General features: G+C 44.4%; 1 long non-coding RNA gene across 1 annotated transcript; it reads left to right on the top strand.

Annotated features, from left to right (window-relative positions):
* Nucleotides 1-4,082: 4,082 nt before the first annotated feature.
* LOC126248641 (uncharacterized) lies at nucleotides 4,083-13,774 on the top strand. Its single transcript, XR_007545520.1, has 3 exons — nucleotides 4,083-4,181; nucleotides 13,307-13,465; nucleotides 13,684-13,774. It is a non-coding gene; the product is annotated as an uncharacterized LOC126248641 (long non-coding RNA).
* The last annotated feature ends 214 nt before the right edge of the window (nucleotides 13,775-13,988 follow it).

Genomic DNA, 13,988 nt, shown 5'->3' with positions numbered 1-13,988 from the left:
TCGCCAAATTCTAAAGGAAAGCAACGTGGCTGAGTATCTAGTGGGGGAAGATGGTTCCTGGCCTACTTTAGTTCTTCCCGAAAATGTCGCCAGAGTTTCTGAACTGATTCAGCAACATGGGAGGAAATCTATTCGAAGAACTGCAACAGAGACTGGTTTGAAGCGTTCCAGCACACAGAAAATACTGAGACAGATGCTACGCATGTTTACATTCAAAATCCAAAGCCACCAAAACATACCTGTACGAGCTATGCCACAGAGGACTGCCTTTGAGAACCAGATTCTCCCAACGATAGATAACGAGGGATTTGATGTCGGCTGTACCTGGTTCACAGATGAAGCACACTTACACCTGAATACAGTCTTGAATAAACAAAATTGGCGTTTTTGTGGGTCCAAAACTCCCTGATTTTGTGATACGATATAACTGTATCCTCCCACAGTTAGAATTTGGGCTCATCAGAAGCAGCGTAGGCTCTTTTTCTCGTGCAGTAATTAATAGCTAATGAACCTTACGTTACAGTTCTGGAACAGTTTGTGGCCACACATCACGTTTGAGGAACTATTTGTCACCGCGTGCTTGGTGCAAGATGTGGTTAGACAATTGCACCGAACAGATGTTTCGTTTTCTTTATGACTACTTCGGGAATAGAGTCATTGCGCTCCATTATCCCAAAATTACTAGGGCAGGTACGGATTGGCTTCCAATCAGCCGATATGACTCATTGTGACTATTTTTTGTGGGGTACATTGAAAGACACTGTGTACTGGAACTACCCCACCACGCTAGAAAAGCTTGAATCGTCTATCTGTGTGACAACTGAACCCACTTTCGGTGAGACACTACAGGATATGGTGGAAAATTTCTTTATTCATCTGTGCCACCTTTCAACTGCGAGAGGTGCACACACTTAAACGATTGTGATATAGACTGCTTCTGAGGACGAGTTTATGCGCGCTGTACAGCGTACAGCGGTATCAGTTAGCAGATTTTGGGACTACTATTTCGAAACATATGCATAAAATTCAGCGAATAACTGTTATAGCTGGTCCTTGATACCGTGTACACTGGCACCGGGACGGAGATGACGCCCAAGCTGTCCCTGATACCTAGGTACTGGCACTGGGATCGTCATGACATCCGAGCTGGTCCCACACATGTTGTATTGGGGACAGATTTGGGTATCTCACTGGCCACGAGAATATCTCGACATCAAGCAGACAGCTCATAGAGACACATCCCATGTGAGCACGAGTATTGTCATGTTGAAAAGTGCGTCACCATACTGTCGCACGAGAGGTATTAAATCAGGACGGAGATGACGCCCAAGCTGTCCCTGATACCTAGGTACTGGCGCTGGGATCGTCATGACATCCGAGCTGGTCCCACACATGTTGTATTGGGGACAGATTTGGGTATCTCACTGGCCACGAGAATATCTCGACATCATGCAGACAGCTCATAGAGACACATCCCATGTGAGCACGAGTACTGTCATGTTGAAAAGTGCGTCACCATACTGTCGCACGAGAGGTATTAAATCAGGAAGCATGACGTCCGTGACGTACCGTTGTGACATCAGAGTTCCCTCAATGACTACCATGCGTGACATGACACCTTACCGGAAAGAGTAGCACCGCTGCGCCTCTACACAACATTGGAAGAACGCTAACTCTCCCAAGGTCGTCGCTATACTCGCCGAAGATAGTCACTGGGGTAGTACAGAACCACGGTTTATCACTAATCACAATAAGACGCCATTCATTAGCAGTCTATGTTCTCAGTCACGACGACACTCCAAAAGCAGCCGTCTGTGTTGTGGTATTAACGACAGCCTACACATGAGACAAATAACTCCCTAGTCTGTCTGCTGCTAGTGTCCCACCAATGGTGCCTGATGACACAGAATGTTGCAAGGCGTCCATTACTTGTTCTCGGACGGCAGTAACCGACATGAAGGTGATACGGTGTGCTTGGTGAACAATATGGTGATACTTTGTTTAGGTGGTCAAGCATGGTCGACCGGAACGTTGACGACGACTGTGGTTGCCTTCACATTTCCATGCAGTCCTCTATCTGGCCACTGTCAAGTCCGACTGTCCCAAAAATCTGGATATTGCCCGATTCGATCAGCCAGACATGTGGAGACCCACGACGAGGACTCTTTCCAGCACTGCCAGGTGCTGATAACGCCGAATCACACAAGTGAACGACAACTCATTGTCCTTTACAGCGATCAATAAACATCCGACACTGTTCATGATCCTTTTACACGATACCATGCCTGGTAACAACACTAAAAATCAACAACAGTAACTCACTTAGGTAACGGTTCTACGTGTGAGAGTATTGCAACTCAAATTATTTACACAACAGCCAATTTTGTGTACGAATACGAAGTTACATTGACAGCCGAACATGACATGTAGGGGTTTCATTTTTTCCCTATTTTATTAGGAAGTGTATGTAACCTACTGACCCATGCAGTGAATAACGTTTTGCAAAAATATCCAGGAAATGCACCTAAGGGGTGGGTGAGGTATGACTGCACATAGCAGTTTCACACCCCTTATGCGATATTTACTTGGCAATGGAAGCCAAACTACGATTACCATTCATTTCCTTCACTTTTAGTACATCATCTACGCCCAAAATAATTTTTATAATATTAATAAATAAAATAACCGTGCACTCCCTTTTATGTGATACCTAATCATGCTAAAATAAGGACGTGCTTTCACGAAGGTTAAGTCCATATTGGCTTCTATAATTCATTAGATGAAAAAGTTAAAAGTATAGCATTATTTGTAGAAAATCTTTTAGAGATCCTCGTCGAAGGGTCGAATGGCTTGCCGGCACGGTAGCTCTGCGTGTTCTGTCAGAGGGTTAGCTACCCTCTGTAATAAAACAAGCTGAGTCAACGGATCAACGAGGAACCTCAACGGATGTCATTGGACGTCCGCCCCGAACAAATTCAACGAACAATATAGAACAAAATGAGATCAAACAAAAAAGAAAAAGAAAAAAATGGTCAGCGTGACAGGTTGTCAATCCTCTGGCCACGGGTTCGATTGCCGGCCGGGTTCAAAATGGCTCAAATGGCTCTGAGCACTATGGGACTTAGCTTCTGAGGTCATTAGTCCCCTAGAACTTAGAACTACTTAAACCTAACTACCTAAGGACATCACACACATCCATAACCGTGGCAGGATTCGAACCTGCGACCGTAGCGGTCGCGCGGTTCCAGACTGTAGCGCCTAGAACCGCTCGGCCACAACGGCCGGCTCCCGGCTGGGTCGGGGAATTTTCTCCGCCCAAGGACTGGGTGTTTTGCTGTCCTCATCATCATCCTATAATCCTCATCTACTGCAGGTCACCGAAGTGGGGTCAAATTGAAAGATCGGCACCCGGCGAATGGTATGCCCGATGGGGGACCCTAGCCATACGATTAAATAAATAAATTTTAGAGATCCTGCACTGTTTGTGAAATACTAGGCGCGTACACGCTATGTAACACATCCTGTGTATATATTCTGCATGTTATGATATCACTGGACAGTATGGCGCAGTGGTTTGGATACCATGCTCGTTGTAGCAGATGTCGACATCAGATTCTCGATCAGAGTTCGAGATCAGTGTGACCTTTGCCTTGCTGGAAGATTACCATGGCTAACCATTCACTGTCTCTTCTGAGAACATAAAAATTAAAAATTAAAAGGTAGCCGAGAATAAAATCGGACGCTCCAATTCATTTAAGTCGCAGCGAAAGGCGATTCCAGTATAGCTGCCGGAAGTAACTTAATCGACCACTAAAGAATAGAGCATCAGCTGGACTGCGCACTGTAGGCGTTACTGACGCAGAACCACCACACCCACATCACTCTGGTCGTGTTTGACTCGTTCGTCGAGCATTTTGTTCCTGTACTCACCTCCTTTGAGTCGCATTTCGTCACACGTTTCAGTTTTCCGGCTGCGTGCACTGAGGTGCAGGGACCAGTTTGTAATTAGGCGAGGGTGTGTCCTACTTTTTGAAACGGCCTTCGTACAGTGAACGGTCCGGTATTGTAGGAAGGCCATGGCCGGGACACACCTTCCGCGGGCGCTATAAAAGTGCTCACTCCCATCGGCCTGTCAGTCTTCTCTGAAGCCAATCAGAAACATCTGCACCATGTACAAGCTGGTGAGTTACTGCTGTGCTCAGCTCAGCGGGCTCGACTCAAATCTTCGGTCTCTGTGACTCTTCCAAATTATGTATCAGTCGGCAAGAGTGTTGCAGTCGAAAGCGAAAGTTCAGACTCGAGTGCCAGTCCAGTGCTCGTTTTTACTTCTTCAAGATTTTTCGTTAAGGCGAAAGACATTTGTAGGTTAAAGATACAATCAGAAAAGTATAACTCACTAGATGAAAACGTCTGAAAAATTTCTAAAGTCATAAATTAAATGTGGTTACAGATATGTTATATACCTCAGTGGAGTCGGCATTAATTACATTGTTAATTGTATTCGTACTACAAAGTTCCATGACTACTATACAATAATCTAAATGGATACATCAGCTTTGGTTTAACTCTTCTTTGGGTGCTTATATACCGTGTGATCAAAAAGTCAGTATAAATTTGAAAACTGAATAAATTACGGAATAATGTAGACAGAGAGGTACAAATTGACGCACATGCTTGGAATGACATGGGGTTTTATTAGAACCAAAAAAATACATAAGTTCAAAAAATGTCTGACAGATGGCGCTTCATCTGATCAGAATAGCAATAATTAGCATAACAGAATAAGACAAAGCAAAGATGATGTTCTTTACAGGAATTGCTCAATATGTCCACCAACAATAGCAGTTGTCTTGTGACAGCCAGAGCGAGAGCACCAGCAGCAGCGAGTACTGTTTGTATAAAGCGTTTATTTTGCATTTTGTTTACGACCTTCCACTAAGGAAGGGATTCTATTTGTGTTTATCTGCTCTGCATAGAAACTAACAGTTCTTGATCGTTAGGAGAGAAATTTATTTTGTACTTATTTGCTGCGCTTAGCTTTTAAATAGTTTTTCTGGGAAAACCTAGCGTAGTTTTCGCGTCTCGTATTTCAGTGAGTGTTTCTTGATTATCAGAGTAGCTCATCAGAAGATTATCTTGGGAATTTGTCACCGTATAGAGTAGGGTAAACATGTGTAGGGACTGTGGTTGTTGTGAGCGGACGCAAGGAATTTGTCACCGTATAGAGTAGGGTAAACATGTGTAGGGACTGTGGTTGTTGTGAGCGGACGCAAGGAGAATTGGCCACTCTTCGGGGGCAGGTGGAGGCTTTGTCTGTTAGGCTCATCGAGCTCGAGGCGCAGGCGTCGGCTCGTAGTGGCATTGGGGCAACTGTGGTGAGATCTATGCCTACTTCGGTGGCATTGGAATCACATGGAACCCCTGATGTCGCTGCGTCTTCCGGCAGTGAGCATCTTACCGGTCAGCCATCACTCCAGGGTGAATGGCGGACAGTGGTGGGCTCGCGTGTGCCTGGCCGAAAGGCGAAGGTGGGATCTGGCCGCGTGGCAGCTGCCTTACCCCTTTCAAACAGGTACGGGGTGCTTCCTAGTGGTGATGACATCGTTTCCGAGCCACCACAGGATGCCTCGCCTGTTGGGCCAGTGGCCGATTCTCCGGCAAGGTCCCGACAGTCACAGAGGGCGGGCCTATTAGTTATAGGGAGCTCCAACGTTAGGCGGGTTATGGAGCCCCTCAGGAAAATAGCGGGTAGGTCGGGGAAGAATGCCAGTGTGCACTCGGTGTGCTTGCCGGGGGGTCTCGTCCGTAATGTGGAGGAGGCCCTTCCGGCAGCTATTGAACGCACTGGGTGTGACCGGCTGCAGATAGTAGCACATGTCGGAACGAATGACGCCTGCCGCTTGGGTTCTGAGGCCATCCTTGGTTCCTTCCGGCGGCTGGCTGATTTGGTGAAGACAACCAGCATCGCACGCGGAGTGCAAGCTGAGCTTAATATCTGCAGCATAGTGCCCAGAGTCGATCGCGGTCCTCTGGTTTGGAGCCGTGTGGAGGGTCTAAACCAGAGGCTCAGACGACTCTGCGACTATAATGGTTGCAAATTCATCGACCTCCGTTATTGGGTGGAGAACTGTAGGGCCCCCCTAGACAGGTCAGGCGTGCACTACACACCGGAAGCAGCTACTAGGGTAGCAGAGTACGTGTGGCGTGCACACGGGGGTTTTTTAGGTTAGAGGGACCCCCCCCCCCCCTTGGGCGAAACGATAAAATACCTGACGGCTTACCAGAGAGAACATCAGCATCGCTGATAAAGAACGTCCGTCCTCAGAGACCAAAAACAGGAAAAGTTAACGTAATATTGGTAAACTGCAGGAGTATCCAGGGCAAGGTTCCTGAATTAGTATCGCTTATTGAAGGAAATAGTGCGCATATAGTATTAGGAACGGAAAGTTGGTTAAAACCGGAAGTGAACAGTAACGAAATCCTAGACACAGAATGGAATATATACCGCAAGGATAGGATAAACGCCAATGGTGGAGGAGTATTTATAGCAGTAAAGAATTCAATAATATCCAGTGAAGTTATTAGCGAATTCGAGTGTGAAATAATCTGGGTTAAGTTAAGTATCAAAGGTGGGTCAGATATGATAGTCGGATGCTTCTATAGATCACCTGCATCAGCAACCGTAGTAGTTGAGCGCCTCAGAGAGAACCTGCAGAACGTCGTGAAGAAGTTTCGTGATCATACTATTGTAATAGGGGGAGACTTCAATCTACCAGGTATAGAATGGGATAGTCACACAATCAGAACTGGAGCCAGGGACAGAGACTCTTGTGACATTATCCTGACTGCCTTGTCCGAGAATTACTTCGAGCAGATAGTTAGAGAACCAACTCGTGAAGCTAACGTTTTAGACCTCATAGCAACAAATAGACCGGAACTTTTCGACTCCGTGAATGTAGAAGAGGGTATCAGTGATCATAAGTCAGTGGTTGCATCAATGACTACAAGTGTAATAAGAAATGCCAAGAAAGGAAGGAAAATATATTTGCTTAACAAGAGTGATAGGGCACAAATCGCAGAATATCTGAGTGACCACCATCAAACGTTCACTTCTGAGGAAGAGGATGTGGAACAAAAATGGAAAAAATTCAGAAACATCGTCCAGTACGCCTTAGATAAGTTCGTACCGACTAAGGTCCAAAGCGAGGGGAAAGATCCACCGTGGTATAACAATCATGTACGAAAGGTACTACGGAAACAAAGAAAGCTTCATCATAGGTTTAAGAGTAGTCGAATCATAGCTGATAAGGAAAAGCTGAACGAAGCGAAAAAGAGCGTAAAGAGAGCAATGAGAGAAGCATTCAACGAATTCGAACATAAAACATTGGCAAACAATCTAAACAAGAACCCTAAAAAGTTTTGGTCATATGTAAAATCGGTAAGCGGATCTAAATCCCCTATTCAGTCACTCGTTGACCACGATGGCACCGAAACAGAGGACGACCGAAGAAAGGCAGAAATACTGAATTCAGTGTTCCGAAACTGTTTCACTGCGGAAAATCGTAACACGGTCCCTGACTTCAGCCGTCGCACGGACGCCAAAATGGAAAATATTGAAATAAACGATATCGGAATTGAAAAACAACTGCTATCACTTAGTAGCGGAAAAGCATCCGGACCAGACGAGATACCCGTAAGACTCTACAGTGATTATGCTAAAGAACTTGCCCCCTTTCTATCAGCAATTTATCGTAGATCTCTGGAAGAACGTAAAGTACCTAGCGACTGGAAGAAAGCGCAGGTCGTTCCCATTTTCAAGAAGGGTCATAAATCAGATGCGAATAATTATAGGCCTATTTCGCTTACGTCAATCTGTTGTAGAATAATGGAACATGTTTTATGTTCTCGTATTATGACGTTCTTAGATAATACAAATCTCCTTCATCATAACCAACATGGATTCCGCAAACAGAGATCATGTGAAACTCAGCTCGCCCTATTTGTCCAAGAAATTCACAGTGCCGTAGACACTGGCGAGCAGATTGATGCCGTATTCCTGGACTTCAGGAAGGCATTTGATACGGTTCCGCACTTACGTTTAGTGAAAAAAATACGAGCTTACGGAATATCGGACCAGGTTTGTGATTGGATTCAGGATTTCCTAGAAGAAAGAACACAACATGTCATTCTTAACGGTTCAAAATCTGCAGATGTAGAGGTAATTTCGGGAGTACCGCAAGGAAGCGTGATAGGACCTTTATTGTTTACAATATACATAAATGACTTAGTTGACAACATCGGTAGCTCCGTGAGGCTATTTGCAGATGACACGGTTGTCTACAAGAAAGTAGCAACATCAGAAGACTCGTACGTACTCCAGGAAGACCTGCAGAGGATTAATGAATGGTGCGACAGCTGGCAGCTTTCCCTAAACGTAGATAAATGTAATATAATGCGCATACATAGGGGCAGAAATCCATTCCAGTACGATTATGCCATAGGTGGTAAATCATTGGAAGCGGTAACGACCGTAAAATACTTAGGAGTTACTATCCGGAGCGATCTGAAGTGGAATGATCACATAAAACAAATAGTGGGAAAAGCAGGCGCCAGGTTGAGATTCATAGGAAGAATTCTAAGAAAATGTGACTCATCGACGAAAGAAGTAGCTTACAAAACGCTTGTTCGTCCGATTCTTGAGTATTGCTCATCAGTATGGGACCCTTACCAGGTTGGATTAATAGAAGAGATAGACATGATCCAGCGAAAAGCAGCGCGATTCGTCATGGGGACATTTAGTCAGCGCGAGAGCGTTACGGAGATGCTGAACAAGCTCCAGTGGCGGACACTTCAAGAAAGGCGTTACGCAATGCGGAGAGGTTTATTATCGAAATTACGAGAGAGCACATTCCTGGAAGAGATGGGCAACATATTACTACCGCCCACATATATCTCGCGTAATGATCACAACGAAAAGATCCGAGAAATTAGAGCAAATACGGAGACTTACAAGCAGTCGTTCTTCCCACGCACAATTCGTGAATGGAACAGGAAAGGGGGGATCAGATAGTGGTACAATAAGTACCCTCCGCCACACACCGTAAGGTCGCTCGCGGAGTATAGCTGTAGATGTAGATGTAGTCGAGGAATAATGTTGTGAACAGCACTGTAAAGCATGTCCGGAGTTATGGTGAGGCATTGGCGTCGGATGTTGTCTTTCAGCATCCCTAGAGATGTCGGTCGATCACGATACACTTGCGACTTCAGGTAACCCCAAAACCAATAATCGCAAGGACTGAGGTCTGGGGACCTGGGGTGCCAAGCATGACGAAAGTGGCGGCTGAGCACACGATCATCACCAAACGACACGCGCAAGAGATCTTTCACGCGTCTAGCAATACTTCGTTTTTTTTTTTTTGGTTCTAATAAAACCCCATGTCATTCCAAGCATGTGTGTCAATTTTTACCTCTCTATCTACATTATTCCGTGGTTTATTAAGTTTTCAAATGTATACTGACTTTGTGGTCACCCGGTATATGACCGTTTTTCGAGAGCGTAGCTTCTTTCTCCATGCAAGATACACATTATTTACATCAATATCATGAGAAATTCCTTAGTAATAACACACAGATCATCTAATAATAATAATAATTATAATACATACTTTTACGGGGTGCACTCAGCCCTTGTGAGGCAAACGGAGGAGCTACTTGATTGAGAAGAAGCGGCTCCGGTCTCGGAAACTGACATACGGCTGGGAGAGCGGTGTGCTGACCACATGCCTCTCAATATCCGCATCCAGTGCCGCCTATGGGCTGAGGATGACACGGCGGTCGGTCGGTACCGTTGGTTGGGCCTTCAAGCCTGTTCGGGAGGAGTTTAGTTTTTTTTAATACATACTTTTCAAAATATGGAGAAAAATTACCTAGACTCGAACTGTTCACGGAATTTTAAGGACAACTAGTTGACCAAATCGAAGGTGCTGCTAACCCTGGACCAACATATCTAACTTGAGTAATTTGTTTGGTATAATGTAAGAAAGATGTGTGTTACTATTAACTATCTCAGCTGTAAATAATGAATTTTTATGATGATGCTCTTCGCGGGTATGTAGTTGGATTTCATCGTCCTAACGACAAAATATTTCGACAGTCCAACTGGCTGCAGGTTCACAGTGATGCCAAAACTGAAGTAACATCAAATACTGCGGCTGATGTTACCTCAGCTCCAGCGTGGTTGTGCACCTGCAATCTCACGTGAAGATTGCGGCCAGTTGGACCGTCGAAATATTGTGCCGTCTTCACGATGAAATCCGATTGCATGCGCGTGAAGAGCACCATCATTTATTACACTGGGAACATCAACGTAATCACAATGAATGCTTTAGTATGCTTCATACAACCTATAATGGCACAGTATTTCTGGCATGTTACATAAATGGCAAGTAATAATTTTTGCTCCAAATAATTCATTGTAGAGTCGGAGCTAGCTCTTCCTGATGGTGGAATACTAGCAACAGGGCTTCGTAAGAAGCAGTTAACTCCGAAGGAAGAGTAATGGTTTTAAAAGCTCATCGATGTGAAGACCAACGGAAACGAAGTATAATATCGAAATATAACCGAAAAGTTGGTCACTGCCTTTATGAGTCAACTGTACCACCATTACCTTAAGTGATTTGAGGAAACCTTGGAAAATCTAAATCCGGATGACAAAACGGTACATATACATCTACATGATTACTCTGCAATTCACATTTAAGTGCTTGGCAGAGGGTTCATCGAACCACAACCATACTATCTCCCTACCATTCCACTCCCGAACAGCGCGCGGGAAAAACGAACACCTAAACCTTTCTGTTCGAGCTCTGATTTCTCTTATTTTATTTTGATGATCATTCCTACCTATGTAGGTTGGGCTCAACAAAATATTTTCGCATTCGGAAGAGAAAGTTGGTGGCTGAAATTTCATAAATAGATCTCGCCGCGACGAAAAACGTCTTTGCTTTAATGACTTCCATCCCATCTCGCGTATCATATCTGCCACACTCTCTCCCCTATTACGTGATAATACAAAACGAGCTGCCCTTTTTCGCACCCTTTCGATGTCCTCCGTCAATCCCACCTGGTAAGGATCCCACACCACGCAGCAATATTCTAACATAGGACGAACGGGTGTAGTGTAAGCTGTCTCTTTAGTGGACTTGTTGCATCTTCTAAGTGTCCTGCCAATGAAACGCAACCTTTGGCTCGCCTTCCCCAGAATATTATCTATGTGGTCTTTCCAACTGAAGTTGTTAGTAATTTTTACACCCAGGTATTTAGTTGAATTGACATTTCATTACAGGTGGCCTGAAACTCTAATTGGTTGTAGGTGTATGTCACTACCAACAGTCTGTTCCTGAGTGAACATGTGGACTAAGCAGGTTCTCCCTTAGATTGCCAAGAGGCTAGCTCTGACACAGACCATCTTGTTACTGATCGTAACTCCAATAAAAGTTGATAATTGTACAACTGTTTGTTTTCGATGTGTGTAATCATTCGTAAAATTTGCCATTTTAATTAGGTTTGGCATTGGAGAAGAACACCTGAGCGAGTGTTTGTTGCGAAGAAAAGGATAACTCTCTTGGGACGTATCTGTATCAGAAGGCAGAATTAGTTCTATCTTAAATTTATACCGTGCAGTGCCTTCGCCCTCCACAGAGCGGGAGTCTGAACTTCTGTTAAGTACTAAATGCATCCGTTAATAAACATGTTTTCTGGAATTCTCATACTGCTTCGTTCCTCTTGAACGCGTGCAAGATGATGAATCCACTGGAACCATTGGTTCGCCTGCTGAGAGGTACAAAGACGCTGAAGGAGAAAACTAAGGAGAATGCACTGTTATTGATAATTTACAAAAATGTGAAAACAGAGCGAGAAATGTATGCTTGAACATATTTGCAGGTGCTAGCCAACCTTGCACGTTGCGCTGTTGTATTTGACCACGAACGGCATCTGTGCATTATCTTCAATACGTTGAAATTGTTAGTCTTGTTCACAACAATGTTCTGCGTTGTTGTGAGTGCATTATGCCGGTGTAAAATGACTTCGAACGAAGGTAAATTTTTGGTGCTCGTATGGCTGGTTCCTCTGTAACCATGAGCAGGGAAGAGTTTGGTTTCTCAAGAGGCACCATATCGAATATCTATATCGGACACAGCAAAGCGGAAAAATATTATCCACTAAGTCAAACGCGGACGAAAGTGTGTATTGAGTTATCGTCACAGACGGTCATTGAAAAGGAAACCCTGTCACCACCAAATCGGTAGTACGGGAACTTCGTAAGCTGAGAATTTCAGGGAGAAATGGAATTCCAAAACTACACACGTCATTGATGGAAATACCCATAACAGGAAAACGTGGTGCCGAAGCCATAAAACCTGGACTATAAAGCGATATAAGTAAGTAATTTGCTCGGATGCGTCTTGTTTTGTATTTCAAGAGTGAAACATGGTGGAGATTCGATGATGATTAGGGCAGCCATGTCGTGGTATTCCACGGGTCCCATAGTTACTCTACAAGGTAGTATTTCTGAAAAGGATTTAGTGACCATTTTGACTGATCGAGTCCATTCAATGCTACAATGTTTGTACCCTGATGTTCATGCTGTATTCCAAGAAGACAGGACCCCTGTTCACACAGGCCGCATAATCCAAGACTGGTTTTGTGAGCACGAGGATGAAGTGTTGCATTTCCGCTGGCCACTATAGACACCATTTCTCGATATTATTGAGCCTTTGTGGTCTATTTTGGAGAGGAGGGTGTGTGATCACTGTCCACCTCCATTATCGTTACCCGAACGTGCCAATATTTGCAGGGAGAATGATATAAGATTTCCTTGAAAACCGTAACAGCCCTGTATGTATCCATTCCGAGACTACTGGAAGCTGTTTTGAATATCAACGGTTTTCCTACACGGTATTAGACATGGTAATGTGTCGTGTTTCCAAATTCTTGTCTCCAACCTCTGTATAAATAACTGTGTATAGCAAAATGCTTACATTTAGGAACACGGCAGTAGCCGTTCGTAGATCCATCTAGTTTTTACGTAGCTATCATGGTGCTTCAAAAAAGGGCTTAGGTTTTGTTGACTATAGCTGATCAATAACGGATCTCTTTTTGAAGAACCACTTTTTTATGCAAGGAAAAGGCCATTCGATAAATCGTGGCATTACTCGGGATAGTTGCGAATGATGGTCACCGTACTGACTTGGGGAAAATTGGACACTTTGACAGGGAGGCGTATAGAGAAAGGATTTTGTTGCAGGTCCTGGTTGTGCTGATTCTGGCTCTGCTGGCCGTGGCGTCGGCGCAGCTTGTGCGTTATGGCTACGGCTACTCGGCGTACAGCCCGTACTACGGATACACCGCGCCCTACGCCTACGCCAGAGCCCTGGGCTACTCATACCCCTACCTCGGCTGAAAGGTAACAGCGTTGACATCTTTCAGTTTCTTTCGATCGGCGCAGCCATTTCTCCACATTTTTTCCCATTACCGGCTGTCATTATAGTTCTCAATACATTCAATTACAAAGTGATCTGTGATGGTACTTTGAACCACTGATCCGCTACTGACGACTCATGGTCGCTACCCATTTGACTATGATTTGTGTGAAAGTAATTCTTGAACTTTCTCCTTTTCCAGAAATGTGAACCCGGCAAGAAGATCACGATGTACAGTTCACTGATGGCGCATCTTGTAGTTTAAAATCAAAATAAACGTTTTCGTACTTTTCCATGTTCTGTTGTCTTTCATCCCACGAAGCAAAACAAAACATACTGCAGTACTTAGGATATTCTAAGCAATTATTAAAATGGTAGACAAATGTGTTATCAGTCGCATGACCTCAGAAGTTTGATCCCGTAGGAATTACACACATATGAACATTCGTCTGAATCAACAGTTCGGCATTTGTGCTACAGGCTGAACTGATGAAGCGTATGCCATTT

This window comes from Schistocerca nitens, chromosome 3, assembly GCF_023898315.1.
Source record: "Schistocerca nitens isolate TAMUIC-IGC-003100 chromosome 3, iqSchNite1.1, whole genome shotgun sequence".
NCBI classification, from domain to species: domain Eukaryota; kingdom Metazoa; phylum Arthropoda; class Insecta; order Orthoptera; family Acrididae; genus Schistocerca; species Schistocerca nitens.
Note: the sequence above shows the minus strand (reverse complement) of the source record. Positions and strands in the feature narration are given on the sequence as shown.